Source organism: Symphalangus syndactylus, chromosome 5 (genome assembly GCF_028878055.3).
Source record: "Symphalangus syndactylus isolate Jambi chromosome 5, NHGRI_mSymSyn1-v2.1_pri, whole genome shotgun sequence".
Taxonomy (NCBI): Eukaryota; Metazoa; Chordata; class Mammalia; order Primates; family Hylobatidae; genus Symphalangus; species Symphalangus syndactylus.
In genome coordinates this window covers 135,079,515-135,099,211 of record NC_072427.2, presented here as the reverse complement: position 1 = coordinate 135,099,211, position 19,697 = coordinate 135,079,515, and the positions used below count along the sequence as shown (strand labels likewise).

At 33.4% G+C, this 19,697-nt stretch overlaps 1 protein-coding gene across 1 annotated transcript in view; it reads left to right on the top strand.

The window, feature by feature from the left end:
* Positions 1–19,697, top strand: part of SLCO1B1 (solute carrier organic anion transporter family member 1B1) — a 101,652-nt gene that overhangs the window by 20,112 nt on the left and 61,843 nt on the right. The gene's annotated exons all lie outside the window — the stretch shown is intronic.

Here is a 19,697-nt window from a genome sequence, read left to right as displayed (position 1 = left end):
TGAAGGTATTTCTGCCTTGGCACTGGTTCCTGTGCGGTTTCTGTTCATGAGTCTCTACTGCTGTAAGCTGTGACTCTTTATAATCACCTATTTGTCTCTCCAATCTTGAAGGCAGTCATTTGCCATTGGTCCTCACCTCTTTTACAGATCCAGAAAGAGTTATTGCATTTTAAATTGGTTCAGTGTTTTTCTTGTTGTTACTATAAAATGTCAAGCTCCAAGCTCCTTGAAGGTTTCTAGAGCCTAGAAACCAGAAATACCAGCATATATTTTTTATTGTATTTTCTTATCTCATGTCTTACAGTTCTACATTTTACTTAAGATTTCATTGTGATTTCTTGATTAATACACAAGTTATTTAAAAATAACATTTTCTTCAAATATTTGGAGATTTTTCTTAATAAATTTTTTGCCACTAATATTTGTCATAATTGCATTGTGGAAGCTATGACAACTAATTTTTGAAATTAGTTGAGACTTCTCTATGTCCTAGTACATCATTGATGTTTGTAAGTCTCCCTGAGGTACTTAATAAAAATGCATATTCCATATTCTTTCAATTGTTGGATGTATAATTTTATATGCGTCTGAGAGGTCAGTCTTGTTAATTGTGTTATTCAGATCTTCTATGTACTTGCTAATATTTTAACTATTTCACTTATCATAATTGAAAGAAACATGTTGAATTTTTTTCTTACAAAAGCAGTTGTATTGATTTTTGCTTGTATATTTTGCAACTACTAAGTGCATTATTATATAACTGTTTTATCTTTTAGGATGATATAATTCAATATATGGAGGACTTCTCTATCCTTAATGATGTTTCTATGTCTATTTGGGCTATTATTTATACACCTATAAAATTTTCTCTTAGTGGTTATGTTTTCTTATCATTTTACTATCATCAGAATTTCTTCATGATTTAGGAATATCTCTTATAAAAAGCACAGAGGTAAATTTTGAAGAAAAATTCAAACTAAAAATTATCTGTCTTTAAACTAGCAATTTTGTCCACTTATGTTTATTGTATCTATTGATATAGTTAGACTTGTTTTTACTATCTTAGATTATTATGCCGATTTTCCCCTTTTTTAATGCTCCCTTAAAATTCTTTCTTATACTTTTTGAATGTATATGCCTATCTCTCTCATAACAAGACAAACATTCTAGCATGATTCTATGATCTGAATGTTTCCCCCCGATTTGTATGTCGAGTCATAATCACCAACGTGATTCTATTAGAAGGTGGAGACTTTGAAAGTGATTAGTTCATGAAGGTACAGTCCTCATAAACAAAATTAGTGTCCTTATGAAAGAGACCCAATAGAGCTTCCTTGCCTCTTCTAACATGTGAGGTTACAGTGAGAAGATGGTTCTCACAAAATACCAAATATGTTGGTGTTTGATCTCAGATTTCCCAGGCTCTAGAGCTGCAAAAAGTAAATTTCTATTGTTTATAAAGTACACAGTTTTCTTATATGCTATATTTTGCTATATTTTCTTACAGCACCCCAAACAGACTGAGACATATGTTCACATACTCTTTTATATGCCTCTTTACCCTCTATACAATATGATGCTATCTGGATTTTCGATCTAAAATTTTAAATTCTAAATACTATGACTATTTTACGTCCTTTCCTGCTTTTAGTTTTTTTTTTAAGACATTGGAAAATTTATCAAGTATTTTATTCACTTTGCTTTACAAATCTCACGCAACATCTTCAGAATTGGATTCTTCTTTTATTTAAGCAATTCTTCCAAAATTGTTTCCAGTATGTGTTTGGTTGCAGTGTTTTTGAGGCCTTATATGCTTGAGCATATATCTCTTTGTAGCTGAGTGGCTGTTTAGCTCAATATAAAATTATGGATTCAATGCTCTTTTACTTCAATACTTAAAAAATATATTTCTTTGTCTATTGTGTACCCACTTTTGCTATTAGAAAGTGATATACTTTCTTTCCTGAAAGGCCTCAATTTTTTTTCTTGTCTTTGATATTCATAAATTTTAATAAACTTCTTCCAAATATGTCTGTGTTCTTACTTATCTCTTGTGTTGAGCATTCAATGGGCACTCTCAACCTGCATGTTTTTGCTTTTGTTTTTTTAATCTTAGTAAATTATTGGAAATTTTTCATTTATTATTTCTTTAAATACTTCTCTTCAACTTATTTTTTCTCATTTTAAGACATTAATAATTAAATTTTTCTTAATTTTAGTTAAAAACTATGTATATCTTAACCTTTTACCTATATGTGCTTTCAATATTTTAAATGAAATAACTAATTTTATTTTCCAATTCTTTCTTGTTTTAAGCCCATATATTATTTTATACTATTATACATCTTGCACTCCATATTTTCTACTTGTTCTTTTTTGTTATCTTATTTTGCTTTTATTTTATTTTGCTAATTTTCTTTTCTTATATATTTTCTGTATTTGTAATGCTTACTTTAAACTCCTGTTAAGTGTTTTGTAAAACAATTACTCCTTATGGTGTCTTCAAACCAGTTTGCTTTTTTCTTTCTCTTTTGAAATGTTTTCTCGAAGACATCACTGTTTTGCCCTGAAGTCACATTTACTTAGTTATGATAGTTTCTTTTTTATAGTAATTGCACAGGGGAAGAGCTAAAGGATAGAACTCTGTCATTGTGAACCCCGAAAGCTCAGAAAAAGGGGAGGGAGATGAGCCTCAAGGTGAAGACCAGTAACCAGTAAATCACATGTCACTCTGCACTTTGACAAACATTTCTTTATCCATGGCTCCCTCAGTCCCCTGAATGTGAAATTGCTTTGAGGAGATTGTTAACTAGTACTGCAGAACTACTGAGGGGATTAACTGTAGAAGGGAACACTCAAGGCAAGTCAGCCTTTCCTCCTTTGCTCAGCTGCTCTGTTGAGCAGAACTTCAGAGCTACTCTGATTTTACTCTGGAGGACACATGCAACCAATGTCTGAACAGTCATACTCAATCCCTGCATTGAGGTAGAAAGCACTGATTACTAGAGGCTGATCTGAATCATGCGACTGTATTGAAGGCAACAAAAAAATAATAAAATAGCCATGTATTTTAATAGAGAAAGTATATAGTAATTGAAAAGAAAAACCAAAATCAATACAAGAAGTATTGTGACTGAGAGACAAAGGTAAATTTGAAGATAGGTTTGTGATTTCATAACAGAGACCTTTGAATGCTAGAAGCTACCCCCTCCCTTTGTAAAGAACAACATTAGGTAAATGATTAAAAAATTATGTCAAAGTCTATGATTTTGAAACTCTACCATATTTGAAAATATTATATTAAAATAATGATATTAAACAAAGAATTTATGACAAATGTTCATCTTTTAAGTAAAACAAGTTTAAAATTTGTAAACAACTAAATCTAATCACATAGGCAACTGCTAGGATATCACAAAAGAATGGGATTGTAATAGTGAATTTATAAAATTGGCCTGAAATTAATCAAATCAGCACAGAAATGCACAGATGACAAACACTGTAAAATGTAAGCGAAATTAATCATAAGAAGTTTATTTGGCTAAAGTAACTATTGTTAAAGATAGAATTGCCTAACATTAGTTAATAACAGAAAAAATATCAGAAATTTTAAAAAGTGCTGTCAATCTATTAAAATTATATAAATTTAAAGCAAAACAATGTAGGTTTATAAACAAGAACCTTTAAAAAAGCATAATACTGATGCTTATTACAAATTTATATCTTGAGCTGGGGTACATCATCCAATTTATGCATGAGAAAAGTGTTTTATAATTTTTCACTCTGTAATTCATATTTTAAGCTCATCTGAAATGTATTTTACGAGGTAATAACAAGCAACTTGGTGCTCAACTCTCTTCCTGCTCTTCTCCTAGTGCTAAAATAATTTGTGTCAATGAACTGTGAATGAATTTAAGTTTCAGAAATAAAATTTATATTAATAGAGAGAAAGAAGGATAAATTGATAGTCTTCCAAATATGATACATGTACAATGCAATGGTATTCACAAACATCTTAATGAACACATGAATATAATTTCTTTTGAATCTTACCATGATCTTCTAAAATAAGTAAGCTAAATATTCTATATTATACTACTACTTATGAGGAAACTACATTTCTGTGAATTGTGTAACTTTTTCATCTTTTTAAGGTTAGCAAGCAAAAACAAACAAATAAAAAACAACAAAATAAACAAAAAACAAAAACTTTGCCCAGATCTGACTTTAAAGTACATTCTCTTTTATTGTATCACATACGATCTCAGTCCACAGATGGGTTCCTGATTTAGCCAAGAATATAGTAAAGTAGAAGAAAAAAGTGTAAAGTAGAAGAAAAAAGAAGGAGAATATTAGGTATAGAAACCTACATGAAATAAAATGAAATAAAGATAGCCTACTGTTTCTGAAATGCACCAGTAAAATGTACTCCTATCTTGCGTATTAAGTTTATAATCATACATTCAATTCAAAATTTAACTAAAACTATGGAAACTGAGAGCTAATAATAAAATGATGTACACAACATTCTAACCAGAAAATCTTCTAAGCAATTGTACAATTCAGATAAGAAGAAATAATTACAAATGTTCAGAAATTAAGATTAAGACTGTATATTTTTTTTTTTTTTTTTTTTTTTTTTGAGACAGGGTCTCACTCTGTCACCCAGGCTGGAGTACAGTGGCACAATCTTGGCTCACTGCAAGCTCTGCCTCCCAGGTTCATGCCATTCTCCCGCCTCCGCCTCCCAAGTAGCTGGGACTACAGGCGTCCACCACCACGCCCGCTAATTTTTTGTATTTTTAGTAGAGACGGGGTTTCATCATGTCAGCCAGGATGGTCTCGATCTCCTGACCTCGTGATCTGCCCACCTCGGCTTCCCAAAGTGCTGGCATTACAGGCGTGAGCCACTGTGCCCGGCCAAGACAGTATAATTTGTTCCTGAAGGGCAGGGAAAATGTAGGGGTAATTTTTCAAGATGAATTGGAAGATAAAGAAAGAGAGGTCACATTATTTGTGTTATTCAACTGAAATAGTTTTGAATTTCAATAAAACAAGCTAAGGAATGCCCTTTGTCATCAAGTTGATGTGAAGAGTAAAAAAATTTTAAAAACTAAATTCTCTAAGATAATATGTGAAAATAAGATTATTTAAATTCCAACAAACATTTAACAAGTGTATACCCATCCTATGTTCCAGTTTTATCCAACTTCTTATCATTCCTAAGTATACTAAGTAAAGTAATAGCTATTAATATGTTGGAGTCATTAGCAGAAAAATAACTTTGCAAATGATTAAGTGATGACAGTTGTATATCCATGTTATTAGATGTTTAAAATTCAAAAAATAATTAATTCAATAAATTTTTGGAACTAAATCCATAGCATAAAAACATAGTTTTTCAAAATGTATTTTTCAAATGTAAAAATTTCTCACATTAGGCTAGGTGCGTGGCTCATGCCTGTAATCCCAGCACTTTGGGAGGCCAAGGTGGGCAGATCACGAGCTCAGGAGTTCGAGACGGGCCTGGCCAACATAGTGAAACCCCATCTCTACTAAAAATACAAAAATTAGCCAGGTGTGGTGGTGCGTGCCTTTAGTCCCAGCTACTCAGGAGGCTGAGGTGAGAGAATCGCTTGAACCCAGGAGGCAGAGGTTGCAGTGAGCCAAGACCACGCCATTGCACTCCAGCCTTGGGGGGAGAGTAAGAGTCTGTCTCAAGAAAAAAAAAATTCTCACATTATTGTAAATACTATTACAATAGCTAACATAAATTCAAGATTTATAATAAATTATTTTTTTCTGACGCTCTTACAAATACACATTTTACTGGATCTTGGGTGTTGTAGTAAAAAACAATTTACTAAAACAAAAAAAAAAATGTATACCTTAAATACATAGAATTTTATTTGTCAATCATACCTTAATATGAGAAAATAATGTTCTTCTTTTCCAAAGTAAAAAGAAATTAATAGAGCAAACCTATATTTTACAACAATGTACATATAATCCATAATTCTGTCTAATACTTGATATTCTACTAACTGAATTGAAGCAGTACTTGCCAATATTTACATATATATGAATAATTGAACTATAAAAGTTATGAGATGCTGATCTGAGTTACAAAAGTCCCTCTGTGATAGTAAACATATGCATAAATTAATTCTATAAAGTTTTATTGCATTTTCTCAAAATACATTGAAGTTCTGTAGTCAATCAATAGACAGCCAAAACTGTTTTTGAACAGTTTAGCATATTTTCATTATTAAAAACAAAACTTGCCAATAGATATAAGAAAAAGAGCTGACCAAATTAGTTTATTAGAGTTTAAATAGCATAAAATAATAATTTTGAAATTATAAAATTGTATTTTAGAAAATCTTGACAGATAGAAAAATTATTTTAATACAGGTCTCATTTGAATTAGATAAACTTATATTCTATACCTGAATAAAAAGTAATTGAAAATACCTATGACTTTGCAGCAATAAAAAATGGCAAATGATAAAAAATTCAAATTTTCCTTACATAAATATTTGTGAAAAGGGGAAACTGAAGAGAGAAAATATGATAGTTTATTTAAAGTGAAACATTTACATAGTTTAATGTAGATAAAAGTAAATTGAGAAAATTCCTATTTGGCATTATTTGCTGTGAGTTTACCAAGATAATGTTTTTCTCCATTTTAAAAACAATGGTCTATGGTCAAAAAGTAAGTCAAACTATCCCTGTTTGCAGGTGATGTGATTCTATATCTAGAAAACCCCAAAAGCTCCTTCAGCTGATAAACAACTTCAGCAAAGTTACAGGACACAAAATCAATGTACAAAAATCACTAGCATTCCTATACACCAACAACAGCCAAATCGAGAGCCAAATCGGGAAGGCAATCCCATTCACAATTGACACAAAAAGAATAAAATACTTAGAAATATAGCTAACTAGGGAGGTGAAAAATCTCTACAATGAGAATTATGAAACACTGCTCAAAGAAATTAGAGATGAAACAAACAAAGAGAAAAACATCTCATGCTCATAGATAGGAAGAATCAATATAATTAAAATGGTCATACTGCCCAAAGCAATTTACAGGTTCAATGCTATTCCTATTAAACTACCAACAATATTCTTCACAGAACTAAAAAAAAAAAAAAAAAAAAAAAACTATTTTGAAATTCATACAGAACCAAAATGGCCAAAAAGCGAAGACAATCCTAAGCAAAAAGAATAAAGCTAGAGACATCATGCCGTCTGATTTCAAACTATACTACAGGACTATAGTAACCAAAACAGCATGGTACTAGTAGAAAAACAGACACATAAACCAATGGAACAAAATAGAGAGCCCAGAAATTAGGCCTCATGCCTATGAACATTTGATCTTCAACAAAGCTGACAAAAACAAGCAATGGGGAAAAAAAACCCTGTTCAGTAAGTGGTTCTGGGATAACTAGCTGGTCATACACAGAAAATTGAAATTGGACCCCCTCCTTACACCATACATAAAAATTCCAAAAATTCAAATTATAAAAAAAAAATCAACTCCAGGCAGACTAAAGACTTAAATCTAAAACCTCAAACTACAAAAACCCTGGAAGACAACCTAGGCAATATCATCCTGGACATAGGAACGGCAAAGATTTCATGACAAATGACACCAAAAGCGATAGAAACAAAAGCAAATATTGACAAATGAGATATAATTAAACTTAAGAGCTTCTGCACAGAAAAATAAACTATCAACAGCATAAACAGACATCCTACAGAATGGGAGAAAATATTTACAAACTATGCATCTAACAAAGGTCTAATATCAGCATCTGTAAGAAACATAAATTTACAAGAGAAAAACAAACGACCTCATTAAAAAGTAGGCAAAGGGTATGAACAGACAGTTTTCAAAAGAAGACATACACATGGCCAACAAGCACTTGAAAAAAAGGCCAATATTACTGCTCATTAGAGAAATTCAAATGAAAACCACAATGAGACATTATCTTACGCTAGTCAGAATGACTATTATTAAAAAATAAAAAACTAACAGATGCCTGGCAAGGTTGTGGAGAAAAGTGAACACTTATACACTGTTGATGGGAGTGTAAATTAGTTCAACCATGTGCAAAGCAGTGTGGCAATTCCTCAAAGAGCTAAAACCAGAACTACCATTCAACTCAGCAATCTCATCATTGTGTATATATACCCAGAGGAATATAAATCATTCTACTATAAAGACACATGCATGTGAATGTTCATTGCAACATTATTCACAATAGCAAAGAAAGACATGGAATTAACCTATATGCCCATCAATGACAGATTGGATAAAGAAAATGTGGTACGTCCTATGGAATACTATGCAGCCATAAAAAGAATAAGATCATGTCTTTCATGGAAGCATGGATGGAGCTGGAAGCTATCGTCTTTAGCAAACTAACACAGGAAGAGAAAACCAAATACTTCATGTTCTCACTTATAAGTGGGAACTAAATGATGAGAACCCATAAACACAAAAAAAGAAATGACAAACACTAGGGTTTAGCTGAGGATGGAGGGTCGGAGGAGAGAGAGAAGCAGAAAAAATAACTATTGAGTACTAGGTTTAATACCTGGATGATGAAATAATCTGTACCACAAACCCCCATGACACATGTTTACCTGTACAGCAAACCTTCACATGTACCTCTGGACCTAAAATAAAAGTTAGAAAGAAAATATTAACAACTTTAAATTTAGTAATCATAAATGTCAAATTAAAAAAAAAAATTTTAGTCTGAACACAGTGACTCACACCTTTAATCATAGCACTTTGGGATACCGAGGTGGGTGAATCACTTGAGGTCGGGGGTTCGAGACCAGCCTAGCCAACATGGTGAAACCCCGTCTCTACTGAAAATATAAAAATTAGCCAGGTGTGATGGCATGTGCCTGTAGTCCTGGCTATTCAGGAGGCTGAGGCAGAAAATCTCTGGAACCTGGGAGGCAGAGGTTGCATTGAGTCGAGATCACAACAGTGCACTTTAGCCTGGGTGACAAAGTGAGACTCTGCCTCAAAAAATAAATATAAAATAAAAAAGATTTTAAATAATATAAATAAACTAAAATTTCTAGGAATAATTTTTTAAAATCAGAAAAACAAGTCATATGATAATACAGATACTCTTACGGAATGCATAAAATATATGAATATACGTGTGTACTTATTGATGTGCATGAAAGTACACTAATGTATCCAACAAGAATAATCATATGCATTATTTTATAACATTAAAGTAAGCAATAAAAACACTTAAAAATATTTTCTTCAATTTAATTGACTATATTTTTTATTTGGAAAACAATTTTAACACATATTTTAAATAGTTTAAATAGAGAAAAACGTAGAGCTGTATTACAAAGATATTCATTGATAAACATTTCAAAAAAATTTTTAACTTCGTTATTTTTATCACGTATTTTGCTCTAGAAAATTTCCATTCCACATGATACATTTGTTGTATAAGAGATACAAAACAAATTCCTACTAGGAGAAATAAAGCTTCACTAAGGAGGTGGCATTAAGCTGGGTATTAAAATTCATGCAGAATTCCCATTGCTTCAAATGGAGAGAAGCAGCAGTGTACCACAGATAAAGGAAGTGAGACATAATAAGGGTTTGACTCAAGATAATAAGGAGATGAAGAAAAAGGGGGTTCTATTATATTCATGAACTATTTTTCTTTTTCATGTATAATACTTTTTTTCCAATTCCAGTTATGCTCCACTTCAGTTTTGTTTCTCTAGTTAAATAACTTTGCATCTCTAAACTTTATTATTCTTATTTGTATAATGAAGAGAGTAACTTATGCCAGGCAAAGATTTTGCAGACACTAGAAACAATATACACAAAATAGTTGGAATAGTTCCTGAAAAATAGTAGTTTCCACATAATAACATGATTTATGCTTATGCTCTTTCTGTATTATTTGGAAAGAAATATGTGAAGTGCAGGAAAGTGGTGTGAAGTTATTTTTGTGGGATATCTGACGTAATCCTTCTCTTTTATCTATGTTATCAAATATTTTTCAAAAGCTATATTTCTCATTAATGCTTTTTGTGAATAAATTAACTAGGAAAATTAGAAGAAAGGCCACAATATACATTATAGGAAAGCATAGATTACAAAGAGAGTATATACACAATACCTGTCCAGAAGATGTGGTATAAGCCAACATTTTAGTTATACTTATTTACTTCAGATACTGCAAATTTTTCTTATTTTTGTACCTTCTTTCTTTTAGTGACATTTCCTATATTTTCATTCACTATGACATTGTTTTCTTTATATCGATAGTTATGAAGAGAACTAACTATTCTAACTAGGGAGTAGTTACAATTCTTATTTTAAAATACTTCATTAAAGGACTACAACGTGTGTACCATCTATGACTTAGTACTGGTTGATTGTCATTTTTCATGATCTTCATAAGTGGGTAATTTTGAACACTTATATTATTTCAAAGTGTGTTATTTGTTTGTTCATATGTTTTACAAAGTAACTAACTTTGTTGGCTTGAAATTGCAAACTCTGTCTCTTGGTGTCTTAGTCAATTCAGGCTGCTATGACAAAAACACCACAGACTGGGTAGCTTAAACAACAAACATTTATTTCTCACAGTTCAGTAGGCTGGGAGACCAAGATCAGTGTGCCAGTATGGTTAGCTTCAGGTGACAGTTCTCTTCTTTCTTTCCTGACATGGCTAAAAGAGAAAGAGAATGGAAGTAAGTTCTCTTCTTAAAAGGGTGCAAATCTCATTCATGAGGGTTCCACAGCCGTTACCTAATCACTCCCCAAAAGCTTCACCTCCTGATACCATCACATTGGGATTAGGATTTGACATGCACATTTGAGAGGGACACAAACATTCATTCCATGACAGATGGTAATCAAAGCAAAGACAACGAATGGGTTTGCCCAGCAAGAGTATGTAGAGTAAAAAGAAAAGATGGTATGAAACAAATCACTGAAAAAACATGTAACAGCCAGAATAACATGATTTAAATATACTTGGGAGGAATTATGCAAAAAATAGGATTTGAGTCATGCGAGGAAACTCTTTACATTTTTACTGGAAAAGACATGAGAGACAGAGTTATGGAAAAGAGAGCATTTGGTGGCGGCAGATCCATTTTTTCTAATAAAATAAACTAATGTGGATTAATTGTACAATCATTCCTTAGTGCATTTCGAAACTGCATCCAGGCAAATCTCTTATGCAACAAGCCTGCCTTAGTTGTGTCTACTGGGTACATGTTTATTTTTAGGCATGTCAGATTCGACTTGTGAAAAGATTATTATATTGTCTTTAAAGTTATCTTCTTTTTTCCCCATATTTTTCACACCAAATAACAGTTATTCAAACTAGAAACTAGAAAACAAACATACAGTTATCCAAACTGGAAAACAAAATCAGAATTTACATTTTCTATTTTCCCCACCTCCTGTTGGTTCTCCTCTTAAACTTCTCCTTGTGTGTCTGTAAGCTTGTTATCCACTTTTCATCGCTACTCTTTTTATTTTTTCTGAAGTCAGCTTTCTAACAGATCTCTTTTTTTAAGTTCTTCTTCTTCATGGCTGCCAGAATTATCCCTCTAAAATTTAATTTTGTTGTGTAACATTTTAAAATGCATATTGACTCCTCAATGTTGAACATATTTCTATCCTTACACTTCACCTACACAAATATTATTTCTGTTTTTCAAATAATCTGTGTTATTTCACTTCTTAGGGGCTTTTCATGTGCTTCCTGTTTTAAGTATTTTGTGTCTTCGATATCTAAGCTTCTATTATCAACTGAAGACTTAGCCCCAATGTCAACACATCTCTAAGAACTTTAACCTGTAAGGTCAGAATAGTCCCTTTTTCCCATCTGCTCATAACATTATAAACTTATGGCAATTATAGAACTTAATACATATTATACTGTCATTATTGGTTTATTGCCACTGAAGATCATAATTTTTAGTGCATTGATTATGTCTTATTTGTTTTTACTGCCCTTGTTCCTGTTCCTCTATACCTGCCTCAACTACATAGCTTAGCAGAGTAACTGCTATATTGCAGTTGTTCAATGAATGTTTCTTGAGTAGATCAGTTGAGTTCCAAAGCTAATCCAAGTTGTGCATTTGACACACAAGAAGCTTGGAACTGTCTTCTGACTTTAAGTTTAGAACTATTGCCATAATAAATTAACGACCGATCTGCCACGATTGCAGATAAGTACAGACTTTATTTCTTATCTCAATGTCAATTGTCCCTTTCTGCCAATGCACATTTTATTTGATAATTGTGCACATTTGTATCTCTGTTTGGTTTTTATTTGAATAAATTTAGAACCTATAGCTGGAGATGGTAGCTCACACTGATGATGAAAATAGACATTTATCAAGGTTATTATGTAGCTGGCACTGCATGTACACAGAGGTATTTAGGGAGCCACACATATGTCCAAGGCAAGACATATGCTCATAAAATGTCTGAGAAGATTGTATCCTTTTACCTAATGCTAATCCCCAAGCTTAGAACAAGGCAAGTGAAAGGTCAAAGGAGATAAAAAATACAATAAACAAAACAAAAATTTACAAGAAGCTGTTATGGACTAAATATTCATTCACCTCTCCCCAAAATTGTATACTGAATTTCAAAATCCAATGTGATAGTATTTGGAGGTCTTTGGGAGCTAAAGAGATCATGAGAAATTTGCTCTTATAATGTGAGTAGTGCCTTACAAGAAAATGCTGGAGAGCGCACTAGATTTTTTTCCTCCATGTGAGAATACAAAGAGAAGTTAGCTGTTTGCAGCCTAGGAGAGAGCCCTCACCAGAAATTGACCATGCTGGCACCCTTTTCTCAGACTTCTCATCCTTCAGAACGGTGAGAAATAATTGTTTGTGGTGTAAGCCCTCCATTCCATCATAATTTGTGATAGCAGTCTGAACTGACTTAGACAAAGTTTCAACAGCAAATTTGAGCAGTTAGAACACAGAATCAGCAAAATTGAAGATAAGACAATTGAAATGATTAGTCTGAGAAGCAGAAAGAAAAAAACCTGAAGAAAAATTAGCAAAACCTAAGGAACTGTGGGACACTATCAGGTGAACCAGCATAAAAATTATGGTAGTTCCAGAAAGAGAAGAGAGAGAGAAAAGGGAAGAAATAATATTTGAAAAAAAAATGGCTGAGAACATCCCAAATTTGATAAAATATATGATCTCAACATCGTAGAAGCATAAGAAAATCCAAATAAACTCAGAGATCCACTTTGTGGCACATTATGATCAAACTATCAAAGGCCAAAAAATAAAAATAAATACAGAATCTTGACAGCAACAAGAGTAGGAAATAATCATAGGCAAGAGTTCCTTAATAAGATTAACAACTGATTTCTCATCAGAGACCAGAAGACATTGAAATGATATAACCAATAAAGAACTGATATTCAAAAGTATGCAAAGAACACCTAAAACTCAATAATTAGAAAAATAACCCAATGATAAAATGAGGATGAGACCTGAACAGATGCCTCACTGAAGAAGATATAGAGACAACAAATAAGCATGTGGAAAAATGCTCCACATCACGTCATTAGGGAATTGTAAATTAAACAATAAGCTATATCACTATATACTTGTTAAAAGGACTAAAATTCCAAACACAAAAAATACCAAATACTGGCAAGAATGTGGAGCAACAAGAACTCTTATTTATTGCCAGTGAGAATGCAAAATAGTGCAGCCATTGGAAAATGTTCTAATAGTTTCTTGCAAATTTAAAGGTAGGCTTACCATACAATCGAGCATTTGTTGTCCTTGGTATTTACTGAAATAAATACCAAGTGGAAAGCATGTCTACACAACAGCCTGCAAACAGGTGTTTATAGCAGCCTTACTGATGATTGCCATAAGTTAGAAACAACCAAGATGTCCTTCAGTATGTGAATGGGTAAAGCAAACATGGTACATTCATGCAATAGAATAAGAATATTTTTAGTGATTAACAAGAAATGAGACATAACCAACGAAAAGACATAAAACATTAAAAGCATATTTATAAGTAAAAGAACCCAATATTAAAATGTTACCTACTATATGATTCCAACTATATGACAAATTTTATTTTATAAATGCTTTACCACAAAAGTTAATTCTAAAAATGTTTGAACGCCACCAAAAAACAAACAAAAAACATGGTGGAGATAATCTTTCTAGTTTTTTATAATAATCCTCTTGATAAAGATTATATCATAAGAAATCTTGATAGTTTACATTGAAGGATATGACATTTTAATTATAAATTAATGAAATCTAATAAAATGTGACAATGAAAATTTAGCTGAGTATAAAAGAACCTAAATTAGTAGACGGTGAGGGAGGAATGGGGGAGGGGATGTTTGTCAAGAAGTTCTACATCAGTACAGAACTTCATAAATTAGTGGATAACAGCATGGTGAAGAGCAATTATAAAACAAATGAAAATGTTGTAGAACTCTTATTAGTATCTGCAGCTACTCTGGCACTTTAAACATATCCAGTAGGAGAGGTTAATTCTCTCATCAGGAGACTACTCACATTACTTTTTTCTCCCTATAAAATAATGCGTTGTTTTGTCATGCTGGTAAAAAATCACATAACATTAAATGTACCTTTTCAACCAATTTTTAAGTGTACGATTAAAAAGTGTAAAGTACACTCACATTGATGAACAACAGATCTCTTGAACTTTTTCATTTTCCGTTGCTGAAACTTTGTATCCACTAAACTATCTTCTCCTCAGTTCTTAATAAATACCTTTCCACTTTCTGTTTCTATTTTTTGGACTACTTCAAATATTTCTCTTTTTTTTTCTTTTTTTTTTTTTTTTTTTTTTTTTTTTGAGACGGAGTCTCGCTCTGTCACCCAGGCTGGAGTGCAGTGGCGCAGTCTCGGCTCACTGCAAGCTCTGCCTCCCGGGTTCACGCCATTCTCCTGCCTCAGCCTCTCCGAGTAGCTGGGACTACAGGCGCCCGCCACCACGCCCGGCTAATTTTTTTTTGTATTTTTAGTAGAGACGGGGTTTCACCGTGGTCTCGATCTCCTGACCTTGTGATCCACCCGCCTCGGCCTCCCAAAGTGCTGGGATTACAAGCGTGAGCCACCGCGCCCGGCCTTTTTCTTTTCTTTTTTTTTTTGAGATGGAGTCTCGCACCGTCACCCAGGCTGGAGTGCAGTGGTGTGATCTCATCTCACTGCAACCTCCGCCTCCTGGGTTCAAGCAATTCTCCTGCCTCAGCCTCCCAAGTAGCTGGGATTACAGGTGCCTACCACCATGCCCAGGTAATTTTTTTTTGTATTTTTAGTAGAGATGGGGTTTCACTATGTTGGCTAGGCTGGTCTCAAACTCCTGACCTCGTGATCCGCCCACCTTGGCCTCCAAAAGTGCTAGGATTACAGGTGTGAGCCACTACGCCCGGCCTACTTTAAATATTTCATATGATAGAATCATACAGTACCTCTCCTTTTGTGACTGGCTTATTTAGCTTAGCATAATGTCCTTGAGGTTCATCCATATTGTAGCATGTGATGTAATTTACTTATTTTTTAAGTCTGCATAATATTCCATTGTGTATATATACCACACTTCATTCATCAATAGACATTTGGGTTGCTTCTACATCTTGGCTGTTGTTAATAAATGCTGCAATGAATACGCATGTACAAATATCTCTGCTAGATCCTGTTTTGAATTACTTTGAATATATACCCAGAAGAAGAATTAATGGCTCGTATGGTGATTCTATTTTTTAGTATTTGTGGAACCTCTAAACTCTTTTTCACGAGAGCTGAACCATTTTATATTCCCATCAACAAACATGAAGTTCCTAATTTCTTTTACTCGTTATTTTCTATTCTTGAAATAGTGGTTTTTCTGATGGTTGTGGGGTGATATCTCATTGTGGTTTTAATTTGCATTTCCCTGATAATTAGAAAGTTGAGCATCTTTTAATGTGCTTACTGGCTCTTTGTATATCTTCTTTGCAGAAGTGTCTATGTAAGTCCTTGACCCATTTTTAAATTGGATTGTTCTTTGTTGTTGTTTCCTTGGAAAAGTCAATATATTCTAGATATTAATTCCTCATCACTTATATTATTTGCATTTATTCTGTGCCATTCCATAGGTTATCTTCTCACCTGTTGTTTTCCTTTATGTGCAGAAGATTTAAGTTTGATATAGTCTGATTTGTGTATTTTTAATTTTGTGGCCTGTGCTTTTTGTATCACATTAAAAAAATTGCCAAATTCAATGTCCTGAAGCTTTTATTTTTTTCTGGAAGTTTAAGGTCTTACAGTTAGGTAGTTAGTTCATTTTGAGTTAATTTTTGCATATAGTATAGGGTAAGGGCCCAACTTCATTTCTTTGCATGTGGGTATCCAGTTTCCCAAACACCATTTGAAGAGGCTGTCCACTTCCTTGTACTAAATGAATGGTGTCTTGCTGCTGCTTTTAAGATTCTCTGTGTGTAACTTTTGACAGTTTGATTATACTGTGTCTTGGTATAGAGTTTTTTAGATTTATCTTATTTGGAATTATTTGAGCTTCTTAAATGTTTAGGTTCCTTTATCTCCTAAGATTTAAAAAATTGGGGGCCATAATTTACAAGTTTTCAGAGCTTTGTCATTTACTTCTCTTCTGGTATTCCCATAATGCATATGTTGCCCTGCTGGATGGTGTTCCATAATTTCTTTAGGATCTTCATTATTCTTCTTTTCTTTTTGCTTCTGTGACTCTAATTTTAGAAGTTCTGTCTTTGATTTTGCTGATTTTTTCTTCTGCCTAGCCAAGTTACCTGTTGAGTCTTTCTAGTGAATTTTTCAATTCAGTTATACTTCAACTCCAGAATTTCTATTTGGTTCTTCATAGTTTATAGTCTGTTAATAGTCCTATTTTGTTTATTTGTTATGTTCCTCATTTCAGTTAATTGTCTGTTCATATTCTCTTTTAATTCATTGCACATACTTGACTAATTTCAAGTTCTATGTCTGGCAATTCCTGTATCTTCATTTGTTTTCGGTCAGTTTCTGGAGATGTAATTTTTTTTTCCTTTTAATGTGTGAGAATCCTTTCTTTCTTTTTATACTTTGTATTTTTTTATTGTTGAGATTTTAACATTTAAAAAATCAGCCAACTCTCTCAGGTTTTGTGAGATGATTTTCTATAAGAACTCTCCTCACTAATTCTGGGTAGAGATTCTGTGGCCTACTCATGCTTTTTTTCTAGTATGCATTCCTTTCTTTCTCCTTTAGGCTTGTGTGTGTAATCTGTTTGAAAAGGTTTGCTGGTTTCTATAGAAGACCCTCCCCTGGGGCTTGAGGTACAGTGGCCTTTCTGGGGCTGCATTAAATTGTTGTACTGGTGCTCCACCTCGTGTCTCTGTCTGGAACTGCAGTTTTTGGTGCACCTTTGGTTGCCTTTGCTTTGAAAGACCGCATTTTTATTAGTACTTGAATATAGGCAAGTCAGAGGCCAGTCCTTGGGCAACCTCCCTAAAAGTCAAAATATTGAACATAGGGGATTTAAATGTTTCCCTCCAATTGCATTGCACAGTGTGGAGTGAGAAAGACTCTAGTGAGAGAGACTGGAAACAATCATGATTTTTCTTGCCAGGTTGTTTTCACGATAGCCTGGAGGTACGGAAACCTTGTAATTGGTTTCTGAAGTTCTCACAGAGGCATTTAGTACATATGTTGTTAAAATTGTGTCTTGCTCTTGAGGTTCCAGGACTGTTCTGCTGACTTACTGATGTCACTATCTTCCACATTTTTTAGTCCTTTTTAATAAAATGATTTTTTAATGATTAGGACCTGAACAATTTTCATCACTATTCTATGGCACAAAGACTGTATATATTTTTACAAGATGTTAGAATTGACTATCTTTGAAGAAAATCTTCATAATTTTTGTCTAACTCCGTTGCCCCTTTCTCTTGTTTTATTCTTTCCATCATCAACTTAATACAACTAGTTTCAGTACTCTTCTACCTTTTATGCTGTTTCTTAGATAACTTCTTATATTTTATTTTAAAACTTTTAGTTATCTCTATAAGTTGTATCATTTAATAAATCTTTTCAATTCCTTTTATCTTCATTGATAGCATATATCATTTGACAGTTTCTTATGCAGAAAGGAACAGACCCACATTTTGTCGGCTATCAAAGTTTTGTTGGGCCTTTTATCTCTGTCCCCCAAACATGGCCTAGGGCAAGACACAGAGTAGGTTTTGGTTATATAAATGTTCACTCATTATTTCTTAAGCATCTTTGTGACAGGCACTGTCCTAATCACTGGGGACAGGGCAATGAACAAAACAGACAAAAACCTATGACTTGATGGGGCTAATATTCTGCTGTGGCGATATAAAATAAACACATAAAGGAATAAATGTATTGTGAGCAGAAAGGGGTGCAATTTTAAAGAGAGTGGTCAAGGAAAACCTCATTGTGAAAGTTCCACTGAGCAAAACTCTTAAGGGTGTGAAAGAATGAATGATAGAAATACGACTACGGGGAAGAGCCTTTCATGTCAAGTGAAAAGCAAGAACAAAAAGCCTGGAGCAATATAATGAATCTGGATTTCTCAATATACAGCAAGAAGGTCTAATGTAGCTGGGGAGGAATGACCAAGGACAAGAGTAACAAAGCATAAGATTAGAAAGATAAAGAGGAATATCTGTGGGGAGGTGGGTGTAAAAAAGAGGATAGGTTGTTTATGGTCTCATAGGTTATTGGAAAAACTTGGTATTACTGTAAGTCACATGGGAAGACAGAGGGGCAGCATGCTATATTTCTGACTTATAAAGGATTTCTTTAGCTACTTTGTTGAGATGAGACTCTTAGGCAGATGTGCACAGAAGGAGAAACATGGCTCAGGAGGCTCTTGCAATAATTGAAGCTAGGCATGGTGGTGGAAACCACTGGGAAATATAGGAGGTAATTAGAAGGGGTCATTTAGTCAGTTCAGGCTAACAGAATAGCATAGACTTGGTGACTTAAACAACAAATGCTTTTCTCTCACATTTCCAGAGGCTGAGAATTCTGATATCAGGGTTCTGGCATGATTGAGTTCTGATAAGGGCCCTATTCCTGGTTTCCAGAAGGCCATATCCTCATTGTGTCATCACTTAGGGGGAGGGGAGAGAGAGAAATAGAGGGAATCTCTAATTTCTTGTCTTATAAGGGCACTGATCTTATCAAGAGGGCTCCATTCTCATGACCTAATTGCCTCAAAAAGACCCTATCACCAAACATCAAGATACTAGAAATTAGAGTTTCAACATATAAATTTGAGGCAGGGGATATAAACATGTAATATATAACAGGGTAAATATTAATAGTAGAGAGCCCAAAGAAATTTGTTTATGGATATAAATGTGAGCTGTAAGAGAAATGATTAATTGATACATTTTATTAACATGAAATTGACAAATAAAACATCTATAACCACTGCATCTTACACTGGATGTCAGTCACTTGTGTTGGTCATAGAATTTTTCTTTGCTTCTGCAAAGTTCTATTTTTCAGCTGGCTTCCTGGAAATGCTACCTTTGAGAATGTACTGCCACTCCCCTCACAGTTAGCCAATGCTATTCACATGGAAATAAAGAATAGCTCACTATCATGGCCAT